The sequence below is a fragment of the Polypterus senegalus genome, chromosome 1 (assembly GCF_016835505.1).
Source record: "Polypterus senegalus isolate Bchr_013 chromosome 1, ASM1683550v1, whole genome shotgun sequence".
Lineage (NCBI taxonomy): Eukaryota > Metazoa > Chordata > Cladistia > Polypteriformes > Polypteridae > Polypterus > Polypterus senegalus.
Genome location: NC_053154.1, coordinates 160,993,899 through 161,014,488, shown reverse-complemented (window position 1 = coordinate 161,014,488; position 20,590 = coordinate 160,993,899).

The following is a 20,590-nucleotide window of genomic DNA, read 5'->3' as shown; positions in this document are numbered from 1 at the left end:
GTTTTCCTTTTAAAAAAATGAAATTCGTTCTTGATATTGTTAGATTTTATTTATGTTCATTTATCTTTTTATTGTACTTATTATTGTCTGGTGTAATAGAAGTTACTGTTGCTTTTTGTGAAATTACTGCTGTGTCTTTTATTGTGTGTTTACTCACCGCCCAATTTAAAGAAACCTGTGTGCTATTATTGGTAAATTTCAGGAGTTCCCAGTCTCTTAATAAAACTGGGTGGCATAGTCAGATATTTAAATGGTGTCTAAGTTAGATTACCTGTAAGTGTGACCAGACACCTGTCACACAGCCCTAAATCAGAATCAGTTTATGAGAAAGAATGCAATTTTGACTAAGTATGAAGAGTAGCACAGTTTTGGGGTCACATCTGGAATACTGTGTGCAAGGTTGTTCTCCATTACAGTATTACAAAAATGATTTAATTTATTGAAGGTGCACCAACACACTTTTTCTCAGTGATGACATACATAAACAAAATGCAGGTAAAACACCAAGAAAATAAATATGGTTACTAATTTCAACACTTGTATAAAATAGAAATGGAGTATAGCAGCATTCATAGTGAATGTAATATATTGTAGTGTTTACAGATGCCTCTGGATCTTCTAATACTCACCCCCAGATAAACTTAGTGCTTTTTGTGCCAGCTTTGATCATGATAATAAAGTTTTTCTTGGGTGAGTGCCTGCTGCACAGCATGATTCTGTTTATCTTATCTGTTTCTGAGAATGATATAAGGAACCTTTTTAAGTGATTCCATGTACACGGAGCATCCAGTCTAAATATAATTTCTGGACATGGTTTCAAAGGTGCAGCTTGTGTTTTCACTTACATATTTAATGCTTCACTGAAAGAATCCATGATTCTTGCCTGCTTTAAACAGACAGCAATTAACCCTGTGCCAAAGAAAATGAAAAAAACACTGCTTCAGTGCCATTAGACTGGAGACACTCAAACCGATTGTGATGAAATGCTTAGAGAGAACAGTGCACCCATATTAAACATAGTATTTGCAATAGATTGGATTGCCTCCACTTTGCATATTGTCATAGCCAGTTCACAGAGTATGCCATACAGTATGTCTTGCATTTAATACCATCCTAGCATACCTGGATAATGAGAATGGATGTGCCAGAGTATTATTTATAGTCTGTAGCTCTGCATTTAGTACTGTTGTATTTATCAAAGCTGATCACCAAGCTTCTAGACCTGGGACTTTGTGCCATTCCTCTACAACTCAGTTTTAGACCTGGTAGACCCCAACATGTGTGGACTGACTGTATCACCTACCTCCATACTGATCGTCAACACAAGCATGCTAGCAAGAAATGTGCTGAACCTCCTTCTGCACTCAATGTCATTGTGTGGCTAAAGGCAGCTTCAACTTAATTATTAAATTTGCTGACAATACAGCCATTATAAGTCCTAATCACAAACAGGGATGAATCAACTTACTGTACAAGGAAAAAATCCACCTTCTGAAATGGCACAACAATCTCTCCCTACATTTCAGCAAAATCAAACAGCTGGCCATAGAAAAAAGAAGCCAGGGGAACTACACTCTCTTCCTACATTGGGGGAGTTGGTGTGAAGTAGGCCACCAGCTTAAAATTTCTTGAAGTGGGTGACACATATGTTAGCTATCATAGAGAAGGCTCACTACTGCCTTTACTACCTTAAAAATCTGAGGTTCAACACCACCATCTGTCCCCACCAGCTTCACTTGGTGCCAATGAGGCTACCCTGATTGGCTGTACAACCTGCTAGTGCAACACCTCTTGAGCTACAGAGAAGAATGAAGTTATGCTTAGAAAATCACCGTCACATGGCTCAGTTTTGTTGAGGACGCATATTCAAACACTACCGCTGGAAAGGTTAACAACATTAATAAAGTGCTCAGCCATCCCTGTAAAGCCACTTGTTTCTGTGCTTCATCTTGGCAAGCAATATAGGACCATTTCCACTCGCAACTCTAAATTCAAGGATAATTTTAATCCTCGGGCTTTATGACTACTCACACAACACTCATACTGACAATCGCAGAGAGTTTCCTTGTAAATATTCCTCACACACTCCTGCCTAGGAGACCCATTTCAGGGCTTGTTGACTTGCAGTTCCACTCCAAGTCGTGGGCCAGCACTGTTTCCTAATGGCTGTCCTCTCATTCCATCTGTAGATCTTGAGAATCACGGCTTGATAATTCTTTGTTATTATTCTTCACATTTATATAGCACTTTTGTCACTTTTACTCAAAGTGCTCTTCACACTGGGATGTGATTCCACAATCTCCTTACTGTGAGACAGCAGTGCTACCACTATGCCACCTGCCTGGATTGTAATGACACATGACATCATTTCAGGTTCTGGGGCTCCTAAATCTAACCCTTCGGCCTCATCGACCTATTATCGGCATCACTCCCATCTTTCCCCAGTCTGGTCATTCCATCTTAGTGCTCGTTACAGTATTAATTATGATTTTGTTGAAAACCACAATATGCTAACTTATTATGCTTTCCTTCTTCTTCTTTTATTAATGACCTGATAAATATGGGCCCAGGACTACCAGGTTTCAAAACAATTTTTACCCACAAGAAAGAGGTGAGATGCATCATCTTAACAAGTTAACCTTAGAATCTTCTGCATCTTCTGGTCAGAGACTCCCATCTGAAATGGAGTATTTTGTCAACAGTTTCGTTTTTTTGTGGAACAATTTATGGAGAACACCATTTGATTCTCCAACCCTTTATCTTTGTTGGTGCTTCCTATTGCAGTATCAATGTTGCATTTAGTATACGTTGAATGTATTCATTGTTTGTGGTTGGTATTGTACTACAGTCAATAGTCAGTGGAAGAAATGCAAGTAAGAATTTCAAGGCACTATAAACACTTGACATGTAATGTGACCTTGAATGTAAACTGGAGAAAGTCCAGAGAAGAATAACTAGTGTTCAAGGACAGTGGGACATGAGCTATGAGGAAAGACTGAATGAGTTATATGTTTTCATTTTAAGTAAATTGAGACTGAGATCTAATATAATAGCTTTTACATTTGTAAAGGAAGTAAGGTTACTTTTAAAATAAATCTACTAGCTGACTTAAAGTAGAAAACTCTCTTTCACACAAAGAATTATTAATACAGTCAACAATGCCAATGGCAGGAGTTGTTTTTGGGAACAATGCACAATTAAGAATTTGGTGACTAGTCTGTTGTCAAAAATTGTTTTTTTTTTTTTTTGTTTTTATTAAAAGGCCACTGAGACAGATGATTTAAATTAACATTTGTTTAAGACAAGAGACTATAAACAGTGTTACATGCGATGGAAACTATTTATGGAAGAGGCAGGGTGTCTGGACATATGATAATCCAGAAGGTGTTAAAGATCTCCCTCAGGAGACGCTGCATTGAAACCCATGTGCTTGGCATTTTCAGATGAAGCCAAATATGTGAGTAAGCACTGCAGCAGTTATTATTAAGTGCTCCTTATTACTAGCAGGACTCATTTTCCTGATTCTCCATAATAATTCCACACGTTGTGCAAATGACCTTGTTATTTCTGCAGTAGGGAAGCACCCCATAGGGGCAGACTTGCTCCCCTGCAGCTGGCCATAATGTCAACTCTTAACTAAAGAGTGATGAAGCTCAATAAGACCTTATTTGTCTAGCAGAGTTTCAAAAATATTGGGACTACTTCAGTGGCTTTTGCGAATGAAATGTAGGTATTAGTTTTAAACTGAACATGATGTGCTATTAATTTTGCTAACCTTACTACACAGCAGAACGAGACCTAAAATTCACAATGAAGTTAAATATAGAGTATATATATATATGTATAAAAAAGAGTAGGGCTCAACTGACAGACTGAAAAACTCTGACATTTTCAAATTGAACTAGTTCTGGAAAATAAGGAGAAAGACATTTATAACAGCTGTCTTTTATCCACCCCCACAAGGGCAACACTCAGTGGAGTGCAGGAGAGCAGCTGCTATCTGCTGTTACAATAGCACATTGAACTGAATACAAATCACACAAAGACACAGGTTACAAAGAGGAGGCGTTAGTAGCCATATTTTAGAATAGACAAAAATTCCCCTTTCTCCTTCCACCCACCAGCCCACATCCTGCCCAGGTGACATATCAAAGTCGCAGTCAATCACGGTTTCATACAAAAGACAGCAGAGGAATGAAGTGTACCAAGATGGATTTATACAATGCTTTAATTGAGAAAAGAATGACTATTTTCTGAACTATTTCTTTCCAGCTAGAATATAAATGCACATTCTGTGCTGTATACCTGAGCATCTCAGAAGGGCTGCTTTAAGCTCGAGGCCTGCAGAATTCTACTTCCAGTGCCATTTTGTAGTAGCACCATCAGATGAGCACAGATCCAGCCTTTCCGACATTATACAAGTGGTCTGTTCTGATCAATCTGATATGATTATTTTTCAGATGACGATAGTTGAAATATTCACTCCACTCAGTATCTTATTATTGATTATAAAGGTCTTACCTCGATGGTACAGCACATGCTAGTGCCCATAACATTTTTACAATCATGTAGTACTTTGCTTCTCTGTTCTATAGAATCTTTGGTTCTCGATCATTCGAATGGCTCAATTTCTGACATGGAACAGAGACTTCGTAAAATTAACAGAGGTATAAAAGGCTGTGAAAAATATCTAAAAATGGTCAATTTGTCACCATTATAAAGATACAGAGAACCAGCGTCTGTGCTGGCAGAACTGAACATGAAGTAGAAACTGACCCAAGTGTCTTGTCAGTCTCTCACAGGACAAATTTGTATACACATTATAGTGGGTAAATTTATTTAAACAACAGACCTAAAATGCATGTCATTGGGATGTGGAACAAAACCACCTGTAAAGACAGAGGGCACCACTGAGCCCCAAAACCACAGACACATAACACTAAATAGTCCCAGGTTTAAAATAAAGGTTTTTATTACAGAAAATACCTTCTTATACAGTCCAATTTCACAGCCTTTTAATGAACAATCCTTCTTTTCCTCCTCCAGGTGAGCTTTGCCTTCTGCCTCCCTGCTCTGACTCATTAGAGGAGTTTGAATGGCTTGCTTTTCTGTCAGACCCGTGAGTACTTCTGGTACCGGGGCATAGCCTGATGGAAGCACTTCCGGGTCAGACAGAAGTCTCTTGAAGCAGGGAGTTCTTCTCCCTGCAGCACCCCATGGTGGTACCCAAGGACACTGGCAGGATTGTCCCTCAGAACTACGACTACCATACCTTCCTGCTAGCATCTTTACTGGGTCCACACCAGTGGAGCACTGCCATCTACCTTACTGGGGGAGGAACTGCCCTGAGTGCACCAACTCCCCCACATTATTCATTCATTTATCCCTTTGTATGGGATGTTGCTTCATTCTCATCCTGGTCAGGTTATGCCTGCATCTAAACTGTCCTTCCATTGCAGCATCCCGGCTATGAAAGGGTCCATTAAAGCACTTACATACCAAAGTGAACCCCCAAGGACACAGGAAGGAAATGTGCAAACCCCACGCAGGCAGCTGCTGGATGAGAAACTAAACCTAGGAAACCACTGGGTCTCTAGAGCTGTGGGGCACTGGCATCTGCCACTATGCTATCAAGTTTATTTTATATGATACATTTGTAACCCTAACTTGAGATATGTTCCCAGGTGGTCCCAGATTTATGTAACATCCTTTATTAAGGCAAGCTATGTTGTGTGATTTATTTAATTTGAATCAGGTTCAGAAAGTCAATGTCAAGCCCCATGTTAAATCATTTTGATGTATCATGTATTTTATCAGTACTCATTACTAAGTCATGCAGAGTGGCAAGACTAAATTGACAATCAGTCCTGTTTGGTGCCATTGCTGTCTTCAGTTTGCAGCAGTCACATATCACTGGCTGTTATGGTAATCACTTAGCATTTACCCATCAACAAGCAACATGATCAGAACTGAATTACTGGGAATAATTAACACAATTATCAAAATTATTTGCACAATACAGCCTATTAGTTTATAATTTCAAGAAAACATCTCTAATCGTGGGTGGCATTGTGGTTCAGTGATTAAGCACTCCAGCTTCACAACTTGCAGTCAGATCCTGTCTATAAGTAGTTCACGTACAAAGGCCACATTTGCATTTAATTCTTCTGGGGACTTCCAAAGATGTACAGGATAAGCTAATAAGTGTCTTGTGGAATAAGCAAAACCAGACAATGAATAAATGTTTTATATATGGAGAAAAATATATGTAGTGACACAGGCTCATCCGAGGTAAGCACCTACCACTCCGGGACACAAGGGGGCGCTGTCATTGATAGTGTTGTCTCTTTCTCTACCCACAGCCCAGAGAAACCACTCAGTAAGGGTCACTGACTCCGACCCCTTCTGGTCCAGCAACTATAAACCTCAGACACCCCTAACTTGTACCTGAAGGCAAACCCCATGTAATTGTTGTCACAAAAAAGAGAAATAAAACACGAGTTAAAATGTTACATTGCATCTTTTCAGTTGGGAATCTGGATACAACTGCCAAAGATGGAAGTTCTTCCGGTTAAGACCATTTCTGGCAGGAAGAAGCAGGTTTACATGGACAGACACTGGAAATCACGTCAGCAGTAAAAACAGCCGTTGAGATTGTTGAGAGGCTTACTTACCTCGGCAGTGACATTCATGCCTCTGGTGACTCTTCCTATGAAGTCAGTAGATAGATTGGGAGAGTATGGGAGGTCATGAGGTTGCTGGAAAGGGGTGTTTGGCACACTCAATATCTATGCAAATGGACGAAAGTCCAAGTCTTTAGAGTACTGGTGCTTCCTGTCTTGCTATATGGTTGTTAAACATGGACGCTATCCAGTGACCTGAAACGAAGACTGGACTCCTTCAGTACTGTGTCTCTTCGGAAAATCTTTGGATACCGCTGGTTTGACTTGGTGTTGAATGAGCAGTTGCTCACAGAGTCCCGAATATGGCGCATTGCCTACATTGTGAGTGAAATACGGGACTACGGCCATTTGCTGTGATTCCCCAAGGGTGATCTGGCTTGCAGGATCCTCATTGTGAGGACCTGAGTGGCTGGACCAGGCCAAGGGGCCACCCACGTAACACCCGGCTGCAGCAGATAGAGGGTCATTTCCGGAGGGTGGGACTGGATCGCATATCTGTCTCTGGGGTTGCCAACCAGGATCCCGAGCTGTTTCGTCGTGTGGGTGTGGCAATGTGCTGTACCAGTGCATGCTTCACAACCTGACCTGACAGGACCTAACCTGACCTGATCTTCTGGTCTGCAGAGGGAGAGAAGAAGAAGGCGTTATCGTAGATTGCCAACCCATGGTGCGGTGGAGAGTTACCATCACCAGAGCCTTTAAACTGTCCCTTATGTGCACCCTTGTGACCGGGTATACATTGATCTTAGCAAATAAGATGAATGATAACCATTAGTTCCTGCCTTGAACCTGATGCTGCAGAAGAAACCCTGACTTAAATAACCATAAAACAGGTTTAATGATACAAGGATATGCAAAAAAACAGTGAGCTTTATAAATGTGTTTATATAATATTGATATTTTATTATTTGACTCCACTGATTTTCTGAACCAACACCCAAAGGCTCGTGGAGAACTGGAACCTGTCACAACAGCATAGGATGCAAGATTGTAGCAACCAACCTCAGACCAGGCACTAGTCCGTCACAGGGCTGATGTCAAACTATCTTTATTTATACATGATTCTCCATGACAATAAACATTATCTGCTTTATACAGCTCAAAATAACACAAAACAACATGTGAAATGAATGCACAACATAAACTGTGAGACTGTTATCTAGAAAATACTGAGACATTGGATAGAGAGAGCAAAATCCTAGCATGAAGTGGATATGTGAAACAATGAACTGTTAGATAGTATAAGGGAATCAGCATCAGGGAATTAAGCAGAATAGAATTTAAGGTCACAGATGGCCAGAGCCTGTCCATCTTGCCCCACTCATACATACTGCCACACTCATTTCATAATAGGATTAATTTAGAATTTCCATTTACTCTAATCCGTACATCTTTGGGGTTGGGGAGGAAAACTGCACTACACTAAGAACTGTACACGCCCCAAATGGAAAATGAATGTGAGTAGGATTCAACATGCTGGTGTTAGGGGGAAGCATCAGAATATAGACTGTGCCAAAGTGCTGCCCAAGTCAGGAAATAGCGAGTGTTAAAAGAATAAAAATGAAACTAACAGAGCCAAAATACAAGAGACAGAAAAATTAAGTTTAACATTGTGATTGAAAGTTGTTAATAAGCTAAGTTAAGCCGGACACCAACAATACTGGGAATTCTTAACTTATGGAATACACGTACATCATATATGACTAGTGATAATAATAAACTCCTCCTCCCCGCCACACAAGGACACCTTGAAATAGTGATAAAGTCAAAACACATTTCAGGTGTCATAATGTGAGGAGGTGAATCTCAGACTTGTAGACACACCCGCCAATTGTGAAAATTATTAACCCAAAACATTTTGGCTGTAAAACTGCTTTACAGAATAGAAACTTAAGGTTACAAGTAAATCAAAAGTACATGATTACATCAACAGGAATGAGATGGTTTTGGTAAGCTCACCTTTGTGATAGAGTATAAAGCAGAGAAATAAAGACTGATTTACTTATAAAAGAAAAGAGAAAAGACAGAAAATGAGCATAGGCATTACAATTTATATTTAGCATGCAAGCCTGAATAAAATCAGAATAAAAGTCATTACAGAGTCTGTATTTCTGTATATGGATAATGCTATTTGTAAAAGTCAAGCCAGGAATGGAAACTAGCAGATGTTGAATCTCCATACCCTTAATATCTGATATATAATCAAGAACGGTTCTCATCCATACTAAATCTGACTCCAGTTGTATGAGATGGCTCTGGGTACCATTAAGAAGATGTGGTACTGCATTTGAAAATTTGACCCAAATGTGCGACGTGTACTTTATTTATTAAACCGTACCAAACATACAATGAATCCTCCTATCAAAATTAGCAATTAAACAAAAGGGAGAATGTAGCAGAGTGGCACATTGGCAGCACAGCTGCTTCCCTGCTCTGGCAGATGCCTCCCCTTGTGTCTGCATGGCTTTTTTTTCCTAAAGATGTGCAGGTTTTGACTCCAGACTCAATGAGTGTGTGCATGTGTGAGTGTGCTCTACCCAGGGACAGATCATGTTGTGTGTTAAGAGCTGCTATGATAGGCTCTGGTGTGCCACAAAAATATAAAAGTATATAAAAGAATACTGGCGGTTAGAGAATTGATTGACAGACAAACAAGAAAAGTAAATGGGCATGAAGAATGTGAAATGTCTCATTAAATAATTTTTTATACATTGTAGGTATACTCCCTTTCCATTGGAGTATTTCTCCTTTAATCTGGAGCAGCTCTGAGAATTTTTGGTTAAATTCAAACTGACGAGACATTTAGAAAAATCAGCCAAGTGAATCCAAACTATGGTAGGAATTTGGTAACACATAGATTTGAATTGGCTTTGGCAGGCTTGACAGGCACGTAATTTCAGATTATAAAGCACCTGACAGATCGAATCACAATTAATTGATTCAGGCTTTTAATATTGTTCCCGAACTTTGCACATACTTTTTGTGTGTTTTTTCAGTGTGCTTCCCCACATTCCAACTACAGTACATTTAAGTTAAATTTACTAGATAGATAGATAGATAGATAGATAGATAGATAGATAGATAGATAGATAGATAGATAGATAGATAGATAGATAGTGTGGGAGACTGCCGGCTTCTCATGCCGGTCCTCACCCCCAGGCCGCCAGGAGGAGCCCTTCCGACAGCAGGATAGTGCCCCGAGGTCCAGCAGGGCCTCATGGACTGTAGTATTTATACACAGCCCTGCTGGATATCTTGGGGGCCACCAGGAGTCGCTGTGGGGGGGGCTCTTTTGTGCCTTATGACCCAGGGGTACGTCACGGTCATGTGACGGGAAGGAACGACGTGCTCCCGGGTTGAAGCCAAAGACTGATTGCCCTGACCCGGAAGGAAAAAGGAACTGTGGACTGTTGGGACAGAAATACCTCCGGGTCAGGGGCTATAAAAGGGCGGTGCCTCGCTACAGACAATGAGCTGAGTTGGGAGGCAGGGTGGCTAAGCGTCTGGGAGAGTGGAGGATTATTATTATTATTGTTGTTATTGGAGTATTTGGGAGTGGAGGGTGCTTTGTGCACATTATTGATATAATAAATATCATTATTGGACTTTTACCTAGTGTCTGACGTGGTGTCTGAGGGTGCAAGGGTGCGAGCAAGCCCTTAATCTGTCACAATAGATAGATAGATAGATAGATAGATAGATAGATAGATAGATAGATAGATAGATAGATAGATAGATAGATAGATACTTTATTAATCCCAAGGGGAAATTCACATAATGCAGCAGCAGTATACTGATACAAAGAAACTAGGGACCTCAAATTGGCCTCATGACTGAACGAATGTGTGTGTGTAACAAACACTACCAGTAAAAGCACTGGCTCCCCACAACCTAAAACAGAAAAGCAGATTTAAAAATGTCATCAGTCATTTTCTAACACACTTAGCCATGAACAGGGTCAAGGGAGTCTGCTGGAGCCTATCCCAGCTGGCATCGGGCACAAGGCAGGAACAAACCCTGGACAGGGTGCCAGTCCATCACAGGGCGAACACACACACACACCAGCCACACACTAGGAGCCAATTTAGGATCGACAATTCACCTAACCTGCATGTTTTTGGGCCGTGGGAGGAAACCTGACCACCCAGAGGAACCCCACACAGACACAGGTGGAACATGCTTACTCCACACAGAGAGGACCAGGGATGTGAACACTGGTCTCCATACTGTGAGGCAGCAGCACTACCACTGCATCACTGTACTGCAAAATGGTTCATTTTTATTCAGATTCCATCCATTAATAACACTCCTTTAAAAATGACTCATGTTCTATAAAGCCCTGTTAATCTGAAGCTAAAGTTTACATTACATTTTTCTGCCATGTTCAGTTTACTCCGGGCAATGACTTTATTTGTGTTTTTACGATGAAACAAGCTGTTGTCTTTTTTCTATGATAGCATCACATTATCTCTGACAAGGAACAAAAAATGGGGAAATGGAAAATTAATGTCAAGAACATGCTGGTAAATGTAAAGAGAGTGACTTCATTTTGTGACATCAGAAAACACCGGAAACCCCCAAGTATTTTTCCATACTGTATATAAAAAATAAACATTACATTAAAAATACATAATAAAAATAATTTTGTCAGTAGGCGCTGAAGAGATATCAGCCCCACTACATCTTGAACAGAGCCAACCAGACGTCACAAGGCTTTATCATATAAGGTGACGTGCACATTGTGCTTGGTCCCCTAACTAAATAATAAATGATGTTCATGAAATATCCCTGATCCCTGTGAAGCCTGTTCTGAATAAGTGGGTTTGGAAGATGGATGAAAGGAACTAAAGAACTGAGCTTTAATCTGAAATATTGTATATGGGCTATAGAATCCTTCACTTGTTGTAGATTTTGAAATGGTTTTCAAATAATTTACTGTTAACTTGCATAGGCACAGATTAAAAACACACTGTGAACAGTAACGACGGACAATTAATTAAATTAATTTTTATCCCAACAATGTATTTGGAATGCTCACCATGCTCAACATTCACCCATTTTCACACCAGTTTTAAGGTTTTGTAGAGGAACAAGCATCGGTTCCTGCTCTGCTCACTCCTTATGTGATATTTGCATTGTGTCCTTGTGATCATGTGGGCTTCTCCAGGTACTTTCCCTTATCTCAAGAACACGCAAATTGGGCAAACTGGACAAGGTTTGTTGAGTCAGTTGGAGATGGAAGCAGTTATTGGGTTACTGAAGTCAGTGTTGGTTAAAATGTACCGACTCTGACTTTGAGTAAATGTAAAATGTAATACAAAGACTTAACATTTCAAGTTTGACCTATACTGATTCAATTAAACCATTTTTTCTTATAGCTTTTTAATAAAAATATAGCTTCCTTTTTACATTTTTTTAAGTTTAGTCTCAGGGTTGTCTTACCAGCATCACAGGTACCTGGGCAAAGTAGTGTGCTGGGGCTTCTGTATTGTTAGTAAAACAGAAACATACATGGGCATCAGAAACATCATGGGCCCCTATGCTCCTGGGGCCCCCGGCTAGTGCCCATTTTACCCATACATTAAGATGACCCTGTCTAGTCTTAAGTTTAACATTACTCAGTATTTTGTAAGCTACACCAGCATCGCTTCAGGCTTTAAACCAAAATTTTAACAGGTTAGAGTGCTAAACAGACTAAGACATTTTTCATTGCTGGATTTACCATGGACCACATGGTGCAAAACTGCAAATGGTGCAGCTGGTCCAAGATACACAAAAAGGGTCCCCTATATTAAATGAAAAAATTATATGCATATATTTACAATAATAAAATAGTAATAATAAAGATTAATGATACAGTATATATTAATCTTGTAAATATAACAGAATTAGAATCTGGTAACTGCTACATGGTCCACTGAGGCTCACACAATTGCCTTGGTTATGATGGCTATCCCATTCAGTCGGCCGCTGAGAGTGAGTGCAGCTCATATATATGATGGAAACACCAAAATCTTTTAAGTGCTTATGGCCTCAAAAGGTCTTCATCAGGCTTTAGCCTTGTACCTTGTACAGTATGCTGTGTGCTTTCAATCAGCATAGTAAATATATTAGTCAAATTATAAACAGACGATCAGGAGTGAGAGTTGGTGGTACCAGAAATTATGGTGTTGGAGTTGGAGTCATTGGAACCATAAATTGAGGTGTTGGAGTCAGTGCTACCATAAATCAAGGTGTAAGGTTCGGAGTTTGAGTCGACTGCACAACCCTGAACTGGACTGGTATGACTGAGAACATGGCTGTGTCACAGACTAGAGTCTCATCCATTCAGTTCCTGCAAATGTGAAACATCTATACTTTTGCTGATTCTGCTTTTTCATTAAGGAGTCATGGAAAAACAGATTCTCAGAAGTAGTAGAACCAGTCCTGAATGATGACCCATTCCAATGCAGGGAATGTTCACACCTACTCATATGGTGCCAGTTCATCACCAGCTATGATAATATGAAAATCCTCTAGGTTTTGTAGGAGGGAAACCAGAGTTGCAAATGAAATGCACAAACCCCACGCAGGAAAGTGAATACCAACCAGCAACAACACCACCCCTACAAATTCTACTGTGTCTCATTGCTAATTTAAGCATGAAGTATAGCAAATCATCCAGATCTGTGTTGCAAAAAAATGCTGTAACCACCCCTCCATAGTATAAACATGCCAACTTTCACTTTCAAGATGACCAATCAAAAACGTAGGGCTGTGTTCTATTATGAAAAGCTGGATTTAGAGATAATAAACTTTTTCCTTTACAGTAAACATAATAAGGAAGGACTAAGTCTGATAAGGAAGTTCATCCTGGTAAAATGTGTATAGACAGATCTCTAATGCCAACCTGACTATACCTGTACTCTTATGAAAGATTACATAAATAAAACTGATTTCTGCTATTCCGTACATGGCCTGGCATGGAATACGCCTGCTTAGGAAGGTTTTAGAAGTTTAACCAGCCTTGCCAGGAAAAGTGTTTTAAAGAGTGTTTCCTGTTTCTACAGTGTGTTTATGCAAGTCCCTGCAGAGATATCCAAGCAGCTGAACTCTAAAGTTTTGGAATAGATTAGATAAAGTCTTACTTAAGCAAGCATGTTTTCTGAATTATTAGAAATAGAAGACTAGCATGTGGGTTTGGCAGAAGTGATTTGCCTTTTGCTGGGCAGCTGTAAAAATCTCTTGTTAGGGTTATCTTATGAAAAAAAGGTCATTTCTTTAATAAGGTTATCTTATAAAAGAGATACTAAAAATGAAAAAAAAAATTCTTAGAAAGAAGTCTAACCAAATATCAGACTGTAGTAAAACAGAAACTTAAAGCATGAAGGCACGGAGAAACCATAAAGATAACAGCAAGCTGAGGTAAACACAAAAAAATAAATTACCTGTCATATTTTTTTGCTTTCAGAGTGTGTCACTGGTTATTTCTAACTTCCTTACTGCTCCAAAGGTCTGGACTGCCCCTGTGGAATCAGTGCCCATGACTGGGAAGATTTTCTTCCCATATCAAAATGACACACAGGTTAGGTAACTTTAAAATAGCCTGGTTTGAGTAAATAAGTGTGCCAAGCTAGTGGACTGGCACTCGGTGTGGGGCTGGAGCTTACTTTGTACCCAGTGCTGCTGGATATCCTGCCCACCAATTCTGTAATCTCACATCATCTGATCAGTTCTGAGGATGCCCTCCATGCAAGCATTTCTAAAACCAAACACATCCTGAGAAACAAAATGTCAGTGTGTTAAAAGATAGAAGAGCCCATTTGAGAACTGACCAGGTAAATCACCTCGTCTTTTTATTGTGCCTGTTATGCCACCCTTTTCCCCCATTAAACTTGTTATATTTAGAAGTATTTGACGAAATATTGTGATGAGTATAAAGCATAAAAAACACATTTTTTCTAAACATTATTTTTGACTTGCTTTATTACCATTTTATTTGTTTATTTATTTTATTTTCATCTCAAAATCTGTAGTTTTGATTCCTTCATAGACAGGTAGTGTGGTGTAGTGACTAAGGTGTTCATCTTCAAAGTCAGAGGTTGTGGATTCAGATCCCACCGCTTACACTGTGTGACCCTGAGCAAGTCACTTGACCTGTCTGTGCTCCAATTGGAAAACCAAAAGAAATGTAACCAATTGTATTTCACATGTTGTAAGTTGCTTTAGATAAAAGCGTTGACCAAACATGTAAATTGTGCTTTTATATGTGCATACCCAGTGCTCACAATGCTGCTGGTTCAAACCCCACCATTGACCTTCTGTGTGACACTGAGGAGAATCATTTAACCTTTCAGAGCTCAGTAAAATAAAAACATGCATCTCTGTACTTTTGGAGTGTTTTGGGAAGGCCCTGTAAAGACTACCTGATTTTCATGAGGCTCGTGTTTTTTTGCAATGAAACTTTGCACAATGGTGCACACATTATCCTATTCTTTAGCATTTGTTCATGGCTTCAGGCCAGCTCAGTTGCATGCAACATTCCCACACAACACTAATATTTTAGTAAAGAAAGATTGTGTTGCAGAATACTCACGGCTGACAAAGCTCCAGCATGGATTTTCATTTGGCTTTGCAGAGAGCAGTCCGGATTTTTTTTTTCTTGGCCTTTGTTCTTCTAAACAATTATTGAAAATGGGTTTATGCAGTAGACATGACAGATGTGTTTTGTAGGATACAAATGGAGAAAGAAAAAAGTCTCTTCAAATTATTTCTTATACAGTAAAACAGTTTTGTGACAAAACGATTTTAAAGAATGGATTATTTCTTTGACTTGTCCATGTTTTTCTACAGATAACCTGTTATAAGTTCACAAAATACCAATTTTGTTTGCATCAAAACCACCAATGATAACATTTTCTCAATTTCACCAACTGCATTTCCTAAAAGAAACCTTTGCACTCTGGATGAAATATTAACACCATTCTTTTTTTTCAGATTTTTAAAGTAAACTAAATGAAATACCAAGTGCATTCCATTCTTTCAGAGAAGAATGTCTTAACAATGTATCCATTACTGAACCCATCCACCTTTGGGCATGTGGACTGTACAACTCAAACCCCAGACACAACTGTGTGGGACTCAGGTTCTAGTCACAAGAACTACCATTGTCATTAAGCATGCAAAAAGAACTCTGCTCAATTAATAGCAGATCTGTTGGATTGTGCGCTGCTGTCTCACATCAGCTTCTGAAAATACGTGTAAAAAAATCCATCCTCATTTTAAAGTGACTTTTACAATTGCAGGATTAAAGAAGCCAGTCCTAGCAGCATCGGGAACAAGGCAGGGACCAATCTTGGCTGGATGACCACTCCATCACAGAGCAGACTCTTGTCATTTACAAATAGTCAGTTTAGAGGCACACATATTTAGGATATGGTAGAAAACGAGAAAAGCTCACCCAGAGATAATGTAAACTACACATGGAACGCTGGCCAGAGTGTAAATGGACTCAGACCTGAGGAGCTCTGTGGCAGCAGGGTTCATCACTTAGTCAGTGCGCCACCTCTGCTGTATTCCTTAAATCTTGTCACTGCTTGTTTCTAAAGTTCCCATTTAATGAACCAACACCAGCAATGAATACACTTTACTGACTTGTTTGTGCAAGCCCTCATTCCAAGCAACCTGTGAAAGCCCGGGCCAGACTCAAAATCTGTAGGCGGAAAATAGGGAAATTTTGTTTGTAAGTTCCTTTTAATTAACAAAAAATTTCCTTATAGTGTTTAACTGGAATTTAGCATTCTCCTCTGTTTGAGTAAATGTCTTGACTTTGAACATTAAAAATGCATATTCTTATACACCAGGGCCTGCACAATTTTCAAACCACTCAATTTTGGTCTCATTAGACCACAGAACCTTCTTCCGAGTCACTTCAGAGTCTTCCAAGTCCCTTCCGCTAAATTCTAGCCGAGATGTCATGTGTGTGCTTTTTTAAAGGCTTTGTCTTTGCCACTCTCCTATAAAGCTGCGGCTGGTGAATCAACAGTTGTTGCCTGCACTATCTCTCCATTCTCAGATGCTTGGGCTTTTTAACTCCTTCAGACATATCAGATGTCTCTTGATGGCCATCCTCACTATAACGTTCTTCTTGAATGTTCACTCAGCTTTATGTGGATGGTCTGCACTAGGCAGATTTACATCTATGCCATATAGTTTCCATTCCTTTTAAATGATTTAAATGGACTCCAATGGATATTCTCTTGTATTTACATTTACATGTACTTGTTTAGCAGACAATGTTTTATTTAAAGGACCTATAAAAGAGGTCAACATAATCAAGTAAAATGTATCCACTCTCTGACTTGTCATTTTCAAACCCCTGTTCTAGGAGTTACCTGGGGTGTTCTTTTGTCTTCATTGTGTAGGTTAGGCCAAGATATGACTCACCAAAAACTGGACCTTCTGGATAAGGTGTAGTTAGTCTACAATCAATCAATCAAAACACATCTCCATTGAACTAATTATTTGACATTGAAAACCAATTGGCTGCACCAGTGATGATTTAAGTGTGTTATATTAAACGGTTAGTATACTTATGAATTTAATTATTTTGTGATTTATATAGGGCTACTGCGTTAAATAATGCTGTCTGAGAAAGGCACATTCTGGACACCACCACCCCTTCTCTTATCCTTACCAGGTACTGGTCATTACACCAAGGAATCACAATAGAATACCGCAAAGTATAGTATATAGTACAAAATAATACATAATGCTATAATTGAAAAAATGAAACAGCTTAGCTTACAAACAGTAAAAAAAAAAAACAAAATATCAATTAAAACAAGAAAAATATACAAATTCATCATTGCTTCTTTTTGACTTCCTCCCCAAAAAATATTTTTATTGAGGTTTGTGATGATGAAACTGAATGTGAGACTCACTCTGCTGATTTACTCATCCCTCATTTTCTCTAAATACCTGAACAATTTCAAAGTCAGTCCTATAATCTTAAAAGATACCTGCTCATTTTAACAAAATACGAACATTCAAGAGATATTCAACAGACAATGTACCTGGGACTGACATGTTCAAAGTCAAAGTCAAAGTGAGCTTTATTGTCATCTCGACCATATACAAGTATACAGATAGACGAAATTGCGAAGCTCAGGGTTCACAGTGTAACAACATGATGTGCAAATAATAAATTAAAAATAGAATTAAAATTTTAAAATTTTAAATTTAAAATTTAAAACATAACATTCCAGTATTTAAGAAAATTTTACAAGTGACAGGTAATATGTTCACAATACATTATGTGAAAATTACAAAAATGAACACCAGTATCAGGTGCTGAAATGTACTTTGAAATGCAGTGAGGCTAAGAGATGTGAAACTTTCAAAATATAAATCTTAAATTTTTCAAAGGCAGTATATAAATTGGGCACTTACGGTTCATACTTAACTGTCATTTTTTGCATGCTTATTTTTCAATGTTGAAAAAATACTGTTTTATGAAAATGCTGCCCCTACCAAAGTGCCGCCTGAGGTGAACACCTCATTCAGTGACCCTGCTTTTATATTTGTAATTAGTTTTGAACACTTTGCATAGATCTGTTTTCTGAGTCTTTTTCTGTTATTCAGTGTCAAACAAGCCAAATGAAACCCACTGTGATTATATAACATTAAAACGAGAAAATGTCCAAGGTGGTGATTAGTTCTCCACGCTGTCATTGGACACATTCACACTACTCAGGAAAACCAAAACAGTATATTTCTTAATAGATCCGAAGAGACTACATTAACCAGAAGAGGTTTATGGGTGTGTAAGGAGCACACTCAAATTCCACACAGAAGGCTCCCCTTCCAGGAAGCAAATCAATATAAAATGGCAGTGGCCCGCTGGAATACCATTCCATCCAAATGAAAAGACCACAGTAATTTATTATCACAGTACATTTGCAGTCCTCAATACTGTTTTGAATCCTGCCCCTGGTCATTGTCTGTGTGGACTTTGCACAATCTCCCTGTCAATGTCTCAAAAATGAGAGACACTCTCCTACAGGAAGCAATCTTTGAAAAGGACTTAGAGGTTTATGTTGACATTACTTTGTCTAAGCAAAGTGCAGAAGTGATTTAAAAGGGGAATAAAAATTTAGGTTATATTGTACAAACTGTTGAATATATGAAATACAGTAGTGAGGCCGCATCTTGAGTACTGTGTGCAATTCTGGTCACCATGCTACAAGAAAGACATAGCAGCACTAGAAGCTGTGCAGAGGAGAGCAATCATGTGCATCCCAGGACTTAAGGACATGTCGTACTCCAACAGACTCCAAGAATTAAACATGTTTAGTTTTGAGCAGAGACTGCATGGAGACCTAATCGAGGTATTCAATAATTTTCAAAGGCATTTATAAAGTAGATCCAACAGAATTATTTCAGCTTAAGGGTCAAGCAGGTACTCTAGGATACCTATGAAAATTAAATAAAAGTACATTTAAGTCTGAATGCACTTTTTAATGCAAGGAGTTGTGGGATTCTGGAACAAACTATGGAGACATGTAGTTGAAGCAGAAACTCTGACAATGTCTAGGAAGAATTTGGATTGAGATATTGGGACAACTTAGATATAACCAAATAAGCTTGATGGACTTAATGGTCTTCTCTTGTTTGTCAATATTTTTATGTTCTTATGTCTGTGTGGACTTTCCTCCATGTACTTGTGTGTGTACGAATGTGGCTATGCACAAGAATGTGATTTGTGATGGACTGATGCCCCATTCAGGGATCGTTCCTGCCCTTAGGCCTGATGCTGTCAGGACAGGCCCCAGCCTTCTGCAGCCCTGAACTGGATTGAGAGGATATGAGACCATAATTCTATACGCACTCTTTTGTTCACTCTTTGGATGCATTCCTTCTAAAGGAACCAAAATTATTTTTTAAATAAAGGTCTTGTCTAGATTTTTCCAGATGATGCATTTTCTTTTTTTCTGACCATTCATTTAGTGCTATAATGCTAATAGATGTACTTGGTGGAATTAATGGAGATGGTGCAGAAAGACAGACCGCTAGCTGCTAGGCCTTCATATTAATTCACTAATTTATTTACACTGCTGTTCTTCTGTCTCACAACTCTGGAGTCTTGAGTTTCACTCTTTGCCTGATCACTGTTCCCTATGTCTACGGGGGTTTTCCTCCCACACCCTACAACCACGCAAGTTATATTAAGCAGCAAGTCCAAATGGTTAGATTTGTGAGGGGGTGTACCCTGTGATGGACTCGCACCTCATCCAAGGTTTGTTGCTGTTTTGCAACCAATGCTGGTGGAATATGCGGGCCCCACAGAGCCTGAAGGGGATAAGTGGATTACAAAACAGATGAATGTATTTAAGAATAACTTCCAAAGCAAAATAAATGTATCCTTCTCACAGTGACTACAATAGAGGATAGTACATAAAACCTTCTGAAACCTGTTTAATCCAATTTTGAGTCATTTGAGCTAAAGCTTAAATCCATAATTACAAAAAGTAAGAATAATGAATAGGTGAATGGAGTGTTTGGATGACACAGTGTTTTGGTGCTGTTACCTCTTTGCTCAAGGGAACTGGGTTCAGTTTCCAACACTGCCTGTAAGTGTTCTTAATCCCATGAGTGCACTGATTGTCTCTAAGTATACTAATATCGTCTTATGATTACTTTTTTTCAGAATGGGGTCTTCTTTGTTGCCGCTTGCTGATTAAAAGGTCCAGTTCTTATCAAAATTGTTATAATTTCCAAATGTTCTCCATTTGTAACACATAACCTTCCTGTGCATCACTTGTTCAACCTTTATTCAAACATTTGCACCGTGAACATCTGTTTGGGTCTGTTTGTTGCCCCAAGTGTGTATTTGATGTGTGGGTGTGGGTGTTTACCCTGCAAAGGAC